General features: G+C 38.0%; 27 non-coding genes across 27 annotated transcripts; all 27 read left to right on the top strand.

Moving 5' to 3' along the window:
- The first annotated feature begins 1442 nt into the window (after nucleotides 1-1442).
- Nucleotides 1443-1524, top strand: trnas-uga (transfer RNA serine (anticodon UGA)). The gene has a single exon. It is a non-coding gene; the product is annotated as a tRNA-Ser (tRNA).
- A 278-nt stretch (nucleotides 1525-1802) lies between these two features.
- trnaa-ugc (transfer RNA alanine (anticodon UGC)) lies at nucleotides 1803-1874 on the top strand. Its single transcript has one exon. It is a non-coding gene; the product is annotated as a tRNA-Ala (tRNA).
- A 231-nt stretch (nucleotides 1875-2105) lies between these two features.
- Nucleotides 2106-2187, top strand: trnas-uga (transfer RNA serine (anticodon UGA)). The gene has a single exon. It is a non-coding gene; the product is annotated as a tRNA-Ser (tRNA).
- A 279-nt stretch (nucleotides 2188-2466) lies between these two features.
- On the top strand, nucleotides 2467-2538 carry trnaa-ugc (transfer RNA alanine (anticodon UGC)). Its single transcript has one exon. It is a non-coding gene; the product is annotated as a tRNA-Ala (tRNA).
- A 231-nt stretch (nucleotides 2539-2769) lies between these two features.
- trnas-uga (transfer RNA serine (anticodon UGA)) lies at nucleotides 2770-2851 on the top strand. Its single transcript has one exon. It is a non-coding gene; the product is annotated as a tRNA-Ser (tRNA).
- A 279-nt stretch (nucleotides 2852-3130) lies between these two features.
- Nucleotides 3131-3202, top strand: trnaa-cgc (transfer RNA alanine (anticodon CGC)). The gene has a single exon. It is a non-coding gene; the product is annotated as a tRNA-Ala (tRNA).
- A 231-nt stretch (nucleotides 3203-3433) lies between these two features.
- Nucleotides 3434-3515, top strand: trnas-uga (transfer RNA serine (anticodon UGA)). The gene has a single exon. It is a non-coding gene; the product is annotated as a tRNA-Ser (tRNA).
- A 285-nt stretch (nucleotides 3516-3800) lies between these two features.
- trnaa-ugc (transfer RNA alanine (anticodon UGC)) lies at nucleotides 3801-3872 on the top strand. The gene has a single exon. It is a non-coding gene; the product is annotated as a tRNA-Ala (tRNA).
- A 231-nt stretch (nucleotides 3873-4103) lies between these two features.
- On the top strand, nucleotides 4104-4185 carry trnas-uga (transfer RNA serine (anticodon UGA)). The gene has a single exon. It is a non-coding gene; the product is annotated as a tRNA-Ser (tRNA).
- A 279-nt stretch (nucleotides 4186-4464) lies between these two features.
- Nucleotides 4465-4536, top strand: trnaa-cgc (transfer RNA alanine (anticodon CGC)). Its single transcript has one exon. It is a non-coding gene; the product is annotated as a tRNA-Ala (tRNA).
- Nucleotides 4537-4767: 231 nt separating this feature from the next.
- Nucleotides 4768-4849, top strand: trnas-uga (transfer RNA serine (anticodon UGA)). Its single transcript has one exon. It is a non-coding gene; the product is annotated as a tRNA-Ser (tRNA).
- A 285-nt stretch (nucleotides 4850-5134) lies between these two features.
- trnaa-ugc (transfer RNA alanine (anticodon UGC)) lies at nucleotides 5135-5206 on the top strand. Its single transcript has one exon. It is a non-coding gene; the product is annotated as a tRNA-Ala (tRNA).
- Nucleotides 5207-5437: 231 nt separating this feature from the next.
- Nucleotides 5438-5519, top strand: trnas-uga (transfer RNA serine (anticodon UGA)). The gene has a single exon. It is a non-coding gene; the product is annotated as a tRNA-Ser (tRNA).
- A 279-nt stretch (nucleotides 5520-5798) lies between these two features.
- trnaa-cgc (transfer RNA alanine (anticodon CGC)) lies at nucleotides 5799-5870 on the top strand. The gene has a single exon. It is a non-coding gene; the product is annotated as a tRNA-Ala (tRNA).
- Nucleotides 5871-6029: 159 nt separating this feature from the next.
- Nucleotides 6030-6111, top strand: trnas-uga (transfer RNA serine (anticodon UGA)). Its single transcript has one exon. It is a non-coding gene; the product is annotated as a tRNA-Ser (tRNA).
- Nucleotides 6112-6396: 285 nt separating this feature from the next.
- On the top strand, nucleotides 6397-6468 carry trnaa-ugc (transfer RNA alanine (anticodon UGC)). The gene has a single exon. It is a non-coding gene; the product is annotated as a tRNA-Ala (tRNA).
- A 231-nt stretch (nucleotides 6469-6699) lies between these two features.
- trnas-uga (transfer RNA serine (anticodon UGA)) lies at nucleotides 6700-6781 on the top strand. The gene has a single exon. It is a non-coding gene; the product is annotated as a tRNA-Ser (tRNA).
- Nucleotides 6782-7060: 279 nt separating this feature from the next.
- On the top strand, nucleotides 7061-7132 carry trnaa-cgc (transfer RNA alanine (anticodon CGC)). Its single transcript has one exon. It is a non-coding gene; the product is annotated as a tRNA-Ala (tRNA).
- Nucleotides 7133-7291: 159 nt separating this feature from the next.
- trnas-uga (transfer RNA serine (anticodon UGA)) lies at nucleotides 7292-7373 on the top strand. Its single transcript has one exon. It is a non-coding gene; the product is annotated as a tRNA-Ser (tRNA).
- A 285-nt stretch (nucleotides 7374-7658) lies between these two features.
- trnaa-cgc (transfer RNA alanine (anticodon CGC)) lies at nucleotides 7659-7730 on the top strand. The gene has a single exon. It is a non-coding gene; the product is annotated as a tRNA-Ala (tRNA).
- A 231-nt stretch (nucleotides 7731-7961) lies between these two features.
- Nucleotides 7962-8043, top strand: trnas-uga (transfer RNA serine (anticodon UGA)). Its single transcript has one exon. It is a non-coding gene; the product is annotated as a tRNA-Ser (tRNA).
- Nucleotides 8044-8322: 279 nt separating this feature from the next.
- Nucleotides 8323-8394, top strand: trnaa-cgc (transfer RNA alanine (anticodon CGC)). The gene has a single exon. It is a non-coding gene; the product is annotated as a tRNA-Ala (tRNA).
- Nucleotides 8395-8553: 159 nt separating this feature from the next.
- On the top strand, nucleotides 8554-8635 carry trnas-uga (transfer RNA serine (anticodon UGA)). Its single transcript has one exon. It is a non-coding gene; the product is annotated as a tRNA-Ser (tRNA).
- A 279-nt stretch (nucleotides 8636-8914) lies between these two features.
- Nucleotides 8915-8986, top strand: trnaa-cgc (transfer RNA alanine (anticodon CGC)). Its single transcript has one exon. It is a non-coding gene; the product is annotated as a tRNA-Ala (tRNA).
- A 231-nt stretch (nucleotides 8987-9217) lies between these two features.
- trnas-uga (transfer RNA serine (anticodon UGA)) lies at nucleotides 9218-9299 on the top strand. Its single transcript has one exon. It is a non-coding gene; the product is annotated as a tRNA-Ser (tRNA).
- Nucleotides 9300-9584: 285 nt separating this feature from the next.
- Nucleotides 9585-9656, top strand: trnaa-ugc (transfer RNA alanine (anticodon UGC)). The gene has a single exon. It is a non-coding gene; the product is annotated as a tRNA-Ala (tRNA).
- Nucleotides 9657-9887: 231 nt separating this feature from the next.
- Nucleotides 9888-9969, top strand: trnas-uga (transfer RNA serine (anticodon UGA)). Its single transcript has one exon. It is a non-coding gene; the product is annotated as a tRNA-Ser (tRNA).
- The last annotated feature ends 85 nt before the right edge of the window (nucleotides 9970-10054 follow it).

The raw sequence follows: 10054 nt of genomic DNA, 5'->3' as shown, positions 1-10054 counted from the left end.
TTGATCCTCTACTTCCAGCATTATTCCAAGATAAGATGTCTTAATAAAGGAGAAATTGAGTCAACACTCATAATCAGGCTTAAAATATTGGATCAAAAGTAATACACATTCTCATTATCTCAATTTCAAAGGTAGAATCCCTCTTCTGGGAAGGCTGGGCGTTCTGCATAAAGTGCAAAATGGACCATTATTATAAAATATAAAAATATAATAAGTCCAACTAAGGGTTTGTATCATAACCCAGTGATGTATTTCCTCATGTCAACCTCTCCCCTAAACGCTCCCTCATAGAAGCTTGAACATCAGCTCTCGTTAGCAGTCTAATCTAAATATATGTAGCATGACCAATAATATCCACCTCCCTCTAACTGCCAATCACAGGCGCCCTCACATGTGCCCCCCATCCCGATTGGTTGCAAGGATTGACCGGATGAACCCTTCATGACATGAGACCTTCACTGACTTCCTAAACATTTTTTCTTATCTTGAACAGACTGATTTCCCTCAGTCTGATAACATACTTTCATAAAGTCCAACAAGTCTCCACACTAGACCACTGCTGCTAGTGCTGTGGCAGCTCCTGAGACAGTAAGACATGGAAAGCTGCTCACAGAATACATGGATGAATCGTTGATTGAAACATCCCAGCAACTGTTCTCAGACTTTTATGTTCAGGTGCCACGGTTTATGGCTGTAAGTGAAATGTACTTTAGTCTTACTTAAATACAAACTCTTTTTAAGATATTAGGCTGCAGCTATATGTTATATTTATTTCATTTGTTAATGTAAATATTGCGATGGCTGAAGGCCTGCTTAGTTCTGTGTTTAATTTACCTCAATGGAGGCCTATACATGTTCTGCACTCTTTGAAACATGAATAACCAAAGTACTGCCATTTGTGTTGATTTAATTAGTCTGTATTGTTTTAATGTATAGCAACACTCAATGCAGTGGGAAGGTTCCGCCATTCCAAAGTAGAATAGGGTGAAGCAGAGATTCTGTTCCAGAATGATCTCACAATCTTCTTAGTTCTCTGATAGAGTGGCCATCAGCAGAGCCTTCTCACCACAGAGTCTTGAGCCATAGACACAGACACACAACTACTGGAGAGGACACAAACAGCGAGTGCAGTGTGTTGGAGAAGACCCAAAACTTGAGAAGGAACTAAAGGGACGACCTGTCGCCAAGGAAGGACACTCTGGTTAAACCGTTGATCGGTAGACGCAATCTACTGTTTGTTTAGTGGCCAAGCATCGAAGCGTATTTCATGGTTAACATTAATCAACAAGGGAAAGGAGAAACCATGTGTTGTTTAGTAAGTAGAGTTTAGATGTTTACCCAATCAAGTGTGTTCCACAAATGTGCTCTTTCTAATTCTCTATTCTAGCGCTTAGTCAATTATTATTTTTTCCAAATTGTCAATTTTCTGCTAAAAGTCTGGTGTTGTTGTGGCCGAGAGGTTAAGGCGATGGACTTGAAATCCATTGGGGTTCCCCCGCCCAGTTTCGAATCCTGCCAGCAACGAATTCATTTTTACCACTATCTCGTCCCACCATTGAGTGATATGGTATTCTGCCTAGGTCAACGTGTTCTGTTCTACTAGCAAACTCAAAACAACAAGAATCTGTTTAATGTGGTATAATGCGACTCACAAGATCGATTTCAGACTGTCATAGTAGGCTATGGGAAGGTCTCTATTTATTCTTTTCTCCTCATAGTTCTTCTATAGTAAGTGAATAAATATATAAATAAATATACATACATATATATCACAAAAAAAAGTAAATTCTGTAGTTTTTACAGGGGATGTAGCTCAGTGGTAGAGCGCATGCTTCGCATGTATGAGGTCCTGGGTTCAATCCCCAGCATCTCCATTAGATATTATGCTCACATTTCAGTTGATTAAAACAATTCATGGGAAAGTTTAAATTTCGAGACGAAGAACCAACAAGGGAATGGAGAATCCATGTGTTGTTTAGTAAGTAGAGTTTAGATGTTTACCCATTCAAGTGTGTTCCACAAATGTGCTCTTTCTAATTCTCTATTCTAGCGCTTAGTCAATTATTATTTTTTCCAAATAGTCAATTTTCTGCTAAAAGTCCCGTGTTGTTGTGGCCGAGAGGTTAAGGCGATGGACTTGAAATCCATTGGGGTTCCCCCGCGCAGTTTCGAATCCTGCCAGCAACGAATTCATTTTTACCACTATCTCGTCCCACCATTGAGTGATATGGTATTCTGCCTAGGTCAACGTGTTCTGTTCTACTTGCATACTCAAAACAACAAGAATCTGTTTAATGTGGTATAATGCGACTCACAAGATCGATTTCAGACTGTCATAGTATGCTATGGGAAGGTCTCTATTTATTCTTTTCTCCTCATAGTTCTTCTATAGTAAGTAAATAAATATATAGATAAATATACATACATATATATCATCAAAAAAAAGTAAATTCTGTAGTTTTTACAGGGGATGTAGCTCAGTGGTAGAGCGCATGCTTCGCATGTATGAGGTCGTGGGTTCAATCCCCAGCATCTCCATTAGATATTATGCTCACATTTCAGTTGATTAAAACAATTCATGGGAAAGTTTAAATTTCGAGATGAAGAACCAACAAGGGAATGGAGAAACCATGTGTTGTTTAGTAAGTAGAGTTTAGCTGTTTACCCAATAAAGTGTGTTCCACAAATGTGCTCTTTCTAATTCTATATTCTAGCGCTTAGTCAATTATTATTTTTTCCAAATAGTCAATTGTCTGCTATAAGTCACGTGTTGTTGTGGCCAAGAGGTTAAGGCGATGGACTTGAAATCCATTGGGGTTCCCCCGCGCAGGTTCGAATCCTGCCAGCAACGAATTCATTTTTACCACTATCTCGTCCCACCATTGAGTGATATGGTATTCTGCCTAGGTCAACGTGTTCTGTTCTACTTGCAAACTCAAAACAACAAGGATCTGTTTAATGTGGTATAATGCGACTCACAAGATCGATTTCAGACTGTCATAGTATGCTATGGGAAGGTCTCTATTTATTCTTTTCTCCTCATAGTTCTTCTATAGTAAGTAAATAAATATATAAATAAATATACATACATATATATCACCAAAAAAAAGTAAATTCTCTAGTTTTTACAGGGGATGTAGCTCAGTGGTAGAGCGCATGCTTCGCATGTATGAGGTCCTGGGTTCAATCCCCAGCATCTCCATTAGATATTATGCTCACATTTCAGTTGATTAAAACAATTCATGGGAAAGTTTAAAATTCGAGACGAAGAACCAACAAGGGAATGGAGAAACCATGTGTTGTTTAGTAAGTAGACTTTAGATCTTTACCCAATCAAGTGTGTTCCACAAATGTGCTCTTTCTAATTCTCTATTCTAGCGCTTAGTCAATTATTATTTTTTCCAAATAGTCAATTTTCTGCTAAAAGTCCCGTGTTGTTGTGGCCGAGAGGTTAAGGCGATGGACTTGAAATCCATTGGGGTTCCCCCGCGCAGGTTCGAATCCTGCCAGCAACGAATTCATTTTTACCACTATCTCGTCCCACCATTGAGTGATATGGTATTCTGCCTAGGTCAACGTGTTCTGTTCTACTTGCAAACTCAAAACAACAAGGATCTGTTTAATGTGGTATCATGCGACTCACAAGATCGATTTCAGACTGTCATAGTAAGTTTTGGCTTTGGGAAGGTCTCTATTTATTCTTTTCTCCTCATAGTTCTTCTATAGTAAGTGAATAAATATATAAATAAATATACATACATATATATCACCAAAAAAAAGTAAATTCTCTAGTTTTTACAGGGGATGTAGCTCAGTGGTAGAGCGCATGCTTTGCATGTATGAGGTCCTGGGTTCAATCCCCAGCATCTCCATTAGATATTATGCTCACATTTCAGTTGATTAAAACAATTCATGGGAAAGTTTAAATTTCGAGACAAAGAACCAACAAGGGAATGGAGAATCCATGTGTTGTTTAGTAAGTAGAGTTTAGATGTTTACCCATTCAAGTGTGTTCCACAAATGTGCTCTTTCTAATTCTCTATTCTAGCGCTTAGTCAATTATTATTTTTTCCAAATAGTCAATTTTCTGCTTAAAGTCCCGTGTTGTTGTGGCCGAGAGGTTAAGGCGATGGACTTGAAATCCATTGGGGTTCCCCCGCGCAGGTTCGAATCCTGCCAGCAACGAATTCATTTTTACCACTATCTCGTCCCACCATTGAGTGATATGGTATTCTGCCTAGGTCAACGTGTTCTGTTCTACTTGCAAACTCAAAACAACAAGGATCTGTTTAATGTGGTATAATGCGACTCACAAGATCGATTTCAGACTGTCATAGTATGCTATGGGAAGGTCTCTATTTATTCTTTTCTCCTCATAGTTCTTCTATAGTAAGTAAATAAATATATAAATAAATATACATACATATATATCACCAAAAAAAAGTAAATTCTCTAGTTTTTACAGGGGATGTAGCTCAGTGGTAGAGCGCATGCTTCGCATGTATGAGGTCCTGGGTTCAATCCCCAGCATCTCCATTAGATATTATGCTCACATTTCAGTTGATTAAAACAATTCATGGGAAAGTTTAAAATTCGAGACGAAGAACCAACAAGGGAATGGAGAAACCATGTGTTTTTTAGTAAGTAGACTTTAGATCTTTACCCAATCAAGTGTGTTCCACAAATGTGCTCTTTCTAATTCTCTATTCTAGCGCTTAGTCAATTATTATTTTTTCCAAATAGTCAATTTTCTGCTAAAAGTCCCGTGTTGTTGTGGCCGAGAGGTTAAGGCGATGGACTTGAAATCCATTGGGGTTCCCCCGCGCAGGTTCGAATCCTGCCAGCAACGAATTCATTTTTACCACTATCTCGTCCCACCATTGAGTGATATGGTATTCTGCCTAGGTCAACGTGTTCTGTTCTACTTGCAAACTCAAAACAACAAGGATCTGTTTAATGTGGTATAATGCGACTCACAAGATCGATTTCAGACTGTCATAGTAAGTTTTGGCTTTGGGAAGGTCTCTATTTATTCTTTTCTCCTCATAGTTCTTCTATAGTAAGTGAATAAATATATAAATAAATATACATACATATATATCACCAAAAAAAAGTAAATTCTCTAGTTTTTACAGGGGATGTAGCTCAGTGGTAGAGCGCATGCTTTGCATGTATGAGGTCCTGGGTTCAATCCCCATTATCTCCATTAGATATTATGCTCACATTTCAGTTGATTAAAACAATTCATGGGAAAGTTTAAATTTCGAGACAAAGAACCAACAAGGGAATGGAGAATCCATGTGTTGTTTAGTAAGTAGAGTTTAGATGTTTACCCATTCAAGTGTGTTCCACAAATGTGCTCTTTCTAATTCTCTATTCTAGCGCTTAGTCAATTATTATTTTTTCCAAATAGTCAATTTTCTGCTTAAAGTCCCGTGTTGTTGTGGCCGAGAGGTTAAGGCGATGGACTTGAAATCCATTGGGGTTCCCCCGCGCAGGTTCGAATCCTGCCAGCAACGAATTCATTTTTACCACTATCTCGTCCCACCATTGAGTGATATGGTATTCTGCCTAGGTCAACGTGTTCTGTTCTACTTGCAAACTCAAAACAACAAGGATCTGTTTAATGTGGTATAATGCGACTCACAAGATCGATTTCAGACTGTCATAGTAGGCTATGGGAAGGTCTCTATTTATTCTTTACTCCTCATAGTTCTTCTATAGTAAGTGAATAAATATATAAATAAATATACATACATATATATCACCAAAAAAAAGTAAATTCTCTAGTTTTTACAGGGGATGTAGCTCAGTGGTAGAGCGCATGCTTCGCATGTATGAGGTCCTGGGTTCAATCCCCAGCATCTCCATTAGATATTATGCTCACATTTCAGTTGATTAAAACAATTCCTGGGAAAGTTTAAAATTCGAGACGAAGAACCAAAAATGTGCTCTTTCTAATTCTCTATTCTAGCGCTTAGTCAATTATTATTTTTTCCAAATAGTCAATTTTCTGCTAAAAGTCCCGTGTTGTTGTGGCCGAGAGTTTAAGGCGATGGACTTGAAATCCATTGGGGTTCCCCCGCGCAGGTTCGAATCCTGCCAGCAACGAATTCATTTTTACCACTATCTCGTCCCACCATTGAGTGATATGGTATTCTGCCTAGGTCAACGTGTTCTGTTCTACTTGCAAACTCAAAACAACAAGAATCTGTTTAATGTGGTATAATGCGACTCACAAGATCGATTTCAGACTGTCATAGTAAGTTTTGGCTTTGGGAAGGTCTCTATTTATTCTTTTCTCCTCATAGTTCTTCTATAGTAAGTGAATAAATATATAAATAAATATACATACATATATATCACCAAAAAAAAGTAAATTCTCTAGTTTTTACAGGGGATGTAGCTCAGTGGTAGAGCGCATGCTTTGCATGTATGAGGTCCTGGGTTCAATCCCCAGCATCTCCATTAGATATTATGCTCACATTTCAGTTGATTAAAACAATTCATGGGAAAGTTTAAATTTCGAGACGAAGAACCAACAAGGGAATGGAGAATCCATGTGTTGTTTAGTAAGTAGAGTTTAGATGTTTACCCATTCAAGTGTGTTCCACAAATGTGCTCTTTCTAATTCTCTATTCTAGCGCTTAGTCAATTATTATTTTTTTCAAATAGTCAATTTTCTGCTGAAAGTCCCGTGTTGTTGTGGCCGAGAGGTTAAGGCGATGGACTTGAAATCCATTGGGGTTCCCCCGCGCAGGTTCGAATCCTGCCAGCAACGAATTCATTTTTACCACTATCTCGTCCCACCATTGAGTGATATGGTATTCTTCCTAGGTCAACGTGTTCTGTTCTACTTGCAAACTCAAAACAACAAGAATCTGTTTAATGTGGTATAATGCGACTCACAAGATCGATTTCAGACTGTCATAGTATGCTATGGGAAGGTCTCTATTTATTCTTTTCTCCTCATAGTTCTTCTATAGTAAGTAAATAAATATATAAATAAATATACATACATATATATCACCAAAAAAAAGTAAATTCTCTAGTTTTTACAGGGGATGTAGCTCAGTGGTAGAGCGCATGCTTCGCATGTATGAGGTCCTGGGTCCAATCCCCAGCATCTCCATTAGATATTATGCTCACATTTAAGTTGATTAAAACAATTCATGGGAAAGTTTAAATTTCGAGACGAAGAACCAAAAATGTGCTCTTTCTAATTCTCTATTCTAGCGCTTAGTCAATTATTATTTTTTCCAAATAGTCAATTTTCTGCTAAAAGTCCCGTGTTGTTGTGGCCGAGAGTTTAAGGCGATGGACTTGAAATCCATTGGGGTTCCCCCGCGCAGGTTCGAATCCTGCCAGCAACGAATTCATTTTTACCACTATCTCGTCCCACCATTGAGTGATATGGTATTCTGCCTAGGTCAACGTGTTCTGTTCTACTTGCAAACTCAAAACAACAAGAATCTGTTTAATGTGGTATAATGCGACTCACAAGATCGATTTCAGACTGTCATAGTAAGTTTTGGCTTTGGGAAGGTCTCTATTTATTCTTTTCTCCTCATAGTTCTTCTATAGTAAGTGAATAAATATATAAATAAATATACATACATATATATCACCAAAAAAAAGTAAATTCTCTAGTTTTTACAGGGGATGTAGCTCAGTGGTAGAGCGCATGCTTCGCATGTATGAGGTCCTGGGTTCAATCCCCAGCATCTCCATTAGATATTATGCTCACATTTCAGTTGATTAAAACAATTCATGGGAAAGTTTAAAATTCGAGACGAAGAACCAACAAGGGAATGGAGAAACCATGTGTTGTTTAGTAAGTAGACTTTAGATCTTTACCCAATCAAGTGTGTTCCACAAATGTGCTCTTTCTAATTCTCTATTCTAGCGCTTAGTCAATTATTATTTTTTCCAAATAGTCAATTTTCTGCTAAAATTCCCGTGTTGTTGTGGCCGAGAGGTTAAGGCGATGGACTTGAAATCCATTGGGGTTCCCCCGCGCAGGTTCGAATCCTGCCAGCAACGAATTCATTTTTACCACTATCTCGTCCCACCATTGAGTGATATGGTATTCTGCCTAGGTCAACGTGTTCTGTTCTACTTGCAAACTCAAAACAACAAGGATCTGTTTAATGTGGTATAATGCGACTCACAAGATCGATTTCAGACTGTCATAGTAGGCTATAGGAAGGTCTCTATTTATTCTTTTCTCCTCATAGTTCTTCTATAGTAAGTAAATAAATATATAAATAAATATACATACATATATATCACCAAAAAAAAGTAAATTCTCTAGTTTTTACAGGGGATGTAGCTCAGTGGTAGAGCGCATGCTTCGCATGTATGAGGTCCTGGGTCCAATCCCCAGCATCTCCATTAGATATTATGCTCACATTGCAGTTGATTAAAACAATTCATGGGAAAGTTTAAATTTCGAGACGAAGAACCAAAAATGTGCTCTTTCTAATTCTCTATTCTAGCGCTTAGTCAATTATTATTTTTTCCAAATAGTCAATTTTCTGCTAAAAGTCCCGTGTTGTTGTGGCCGAGAGTTTAAGGCGATGGACTTGAAATCCATTGGGGTTCCCCCGCGCAGGTTCGAATCCTGCCAGCAACGAATTCATTTTTACCACTATCTCGTCCCACCATTGAGTGATATGGTATTCTGCCTAGGTCAACGTGTTCTGTTCTACTTGCAAACTCAAAACAACAAGAATCTGTTTAATGTGGTATAATGCGACTCACAAGATCGATTTCAGACTGTCATAGTATGCTATGGGAAGGTCTCTATTTATTCTTTTCTCCTCATAGTTCTTCTATAGTAAGTAAATAAATATATAAATAAATATACATACATATATATCACCAAAAAAAAGTAAATTCTCTAGTTTTTACAGGGGATGTAGCTCAGTGGTAGAGCGCATGCTTCGCATGTATGAGGTCCTGGGTTCAATCCCCAGCATCTCCATTAGATATTATGCTCACATTTCAGTTGATTAAAACAATTCATGGGAAAGTTTAAAATTCGAGACGAAGAACCAACAAGGGAATGGAGAAACCATGTGTTTTTTAGTAAGTAGACTTTAGATCTTTACCCAATCAAGTGTGTTCCACAAATGTGCTCTTTCTAATTCTCTATTCTAGCGCTTAGTCAATTATTATTTTTTCCAAATAGTCAATTTTCTGCTAAAAGTCCCGTGTTGTTGTGGCCGAGAGGTTAAGGCGATGGACTTGAAATCCATTGGGGTTCCCCCGCGCAGGTTCGAATCCTGCCAGCAACGAATTCATTTTTACCACTATCTCGTCCCACCATTGAGTGATATGGTATTCTGCCTAGGTCAACGTGTTCTGTTCTACTTGCAAACTCAAAACAACAAGGATCTGTTTAATGTGGTATAATGCGACTCACAAGATCGATTTCAGACTGTCATAGTAAGTTTTGGCTTTGGGAAGGTCTCTATTTATTCTTTTCTCCTCATAGTTCTTCTATAGTAAGTGAATAAATATATAAATAAATATACATACATATATATCACCAAAAAAAAGTAAATTCTCTAGTTTTTACAGGGGATGTAGCTCAGTGGTAGAGCGCATGCTTTGCATGTATGAGGTCCTGGGTTCAATCCCCATTATCTCCATTAGATATTATGCTCACATTTCAGTTGATTAAAACAATTCATGGGAAAGTTTAAATTTCGAGACAAAGAACCAACAAGGGAATGGAGAATCCATGTGTTGTTTAGTAAGTAGAGTTTAGATGTTTACCCATTCAAGTGTGTTCCACAAATGTGCTCTTTCTAATTCTCTATTCTAGCGCTTAGTCAATTATTATTTTTTCCAAATAGTCAATTTTCTGCTTAAAGTCCCGTGTTGTTGTGGCCGAGAGGTTAAGGCGATGGACTTGAAATCCATTGGGGTTCCCCCGCGCAGGTTCGAATCCTGCCAGCAACGAATTCATTTTTACCACTATCTCGTCCCACCATTGAGTGATATGGTATTCTGCCTAGGTCAACGTGTTCTGTTCTACTTGCAAACT

Source organism: Pungitius pungitius, chromosome 21 (genome assembly GCF_949316345.1).
Source record: "Pungitius pungitius chromosome 21, fPunPun2.1, whole genome shotgun sequence".
NCBI classification, from domain to species: domain Eukaryota; kingdom Metazoa; phylum Chordata; class Actinopteri; order Perciformes; family Gasterosteidae; genus Pungitius; species Pungitius pungitius.
This window is presented reverse-complemented; position numbering and strand designations above follow the sequence as displayed.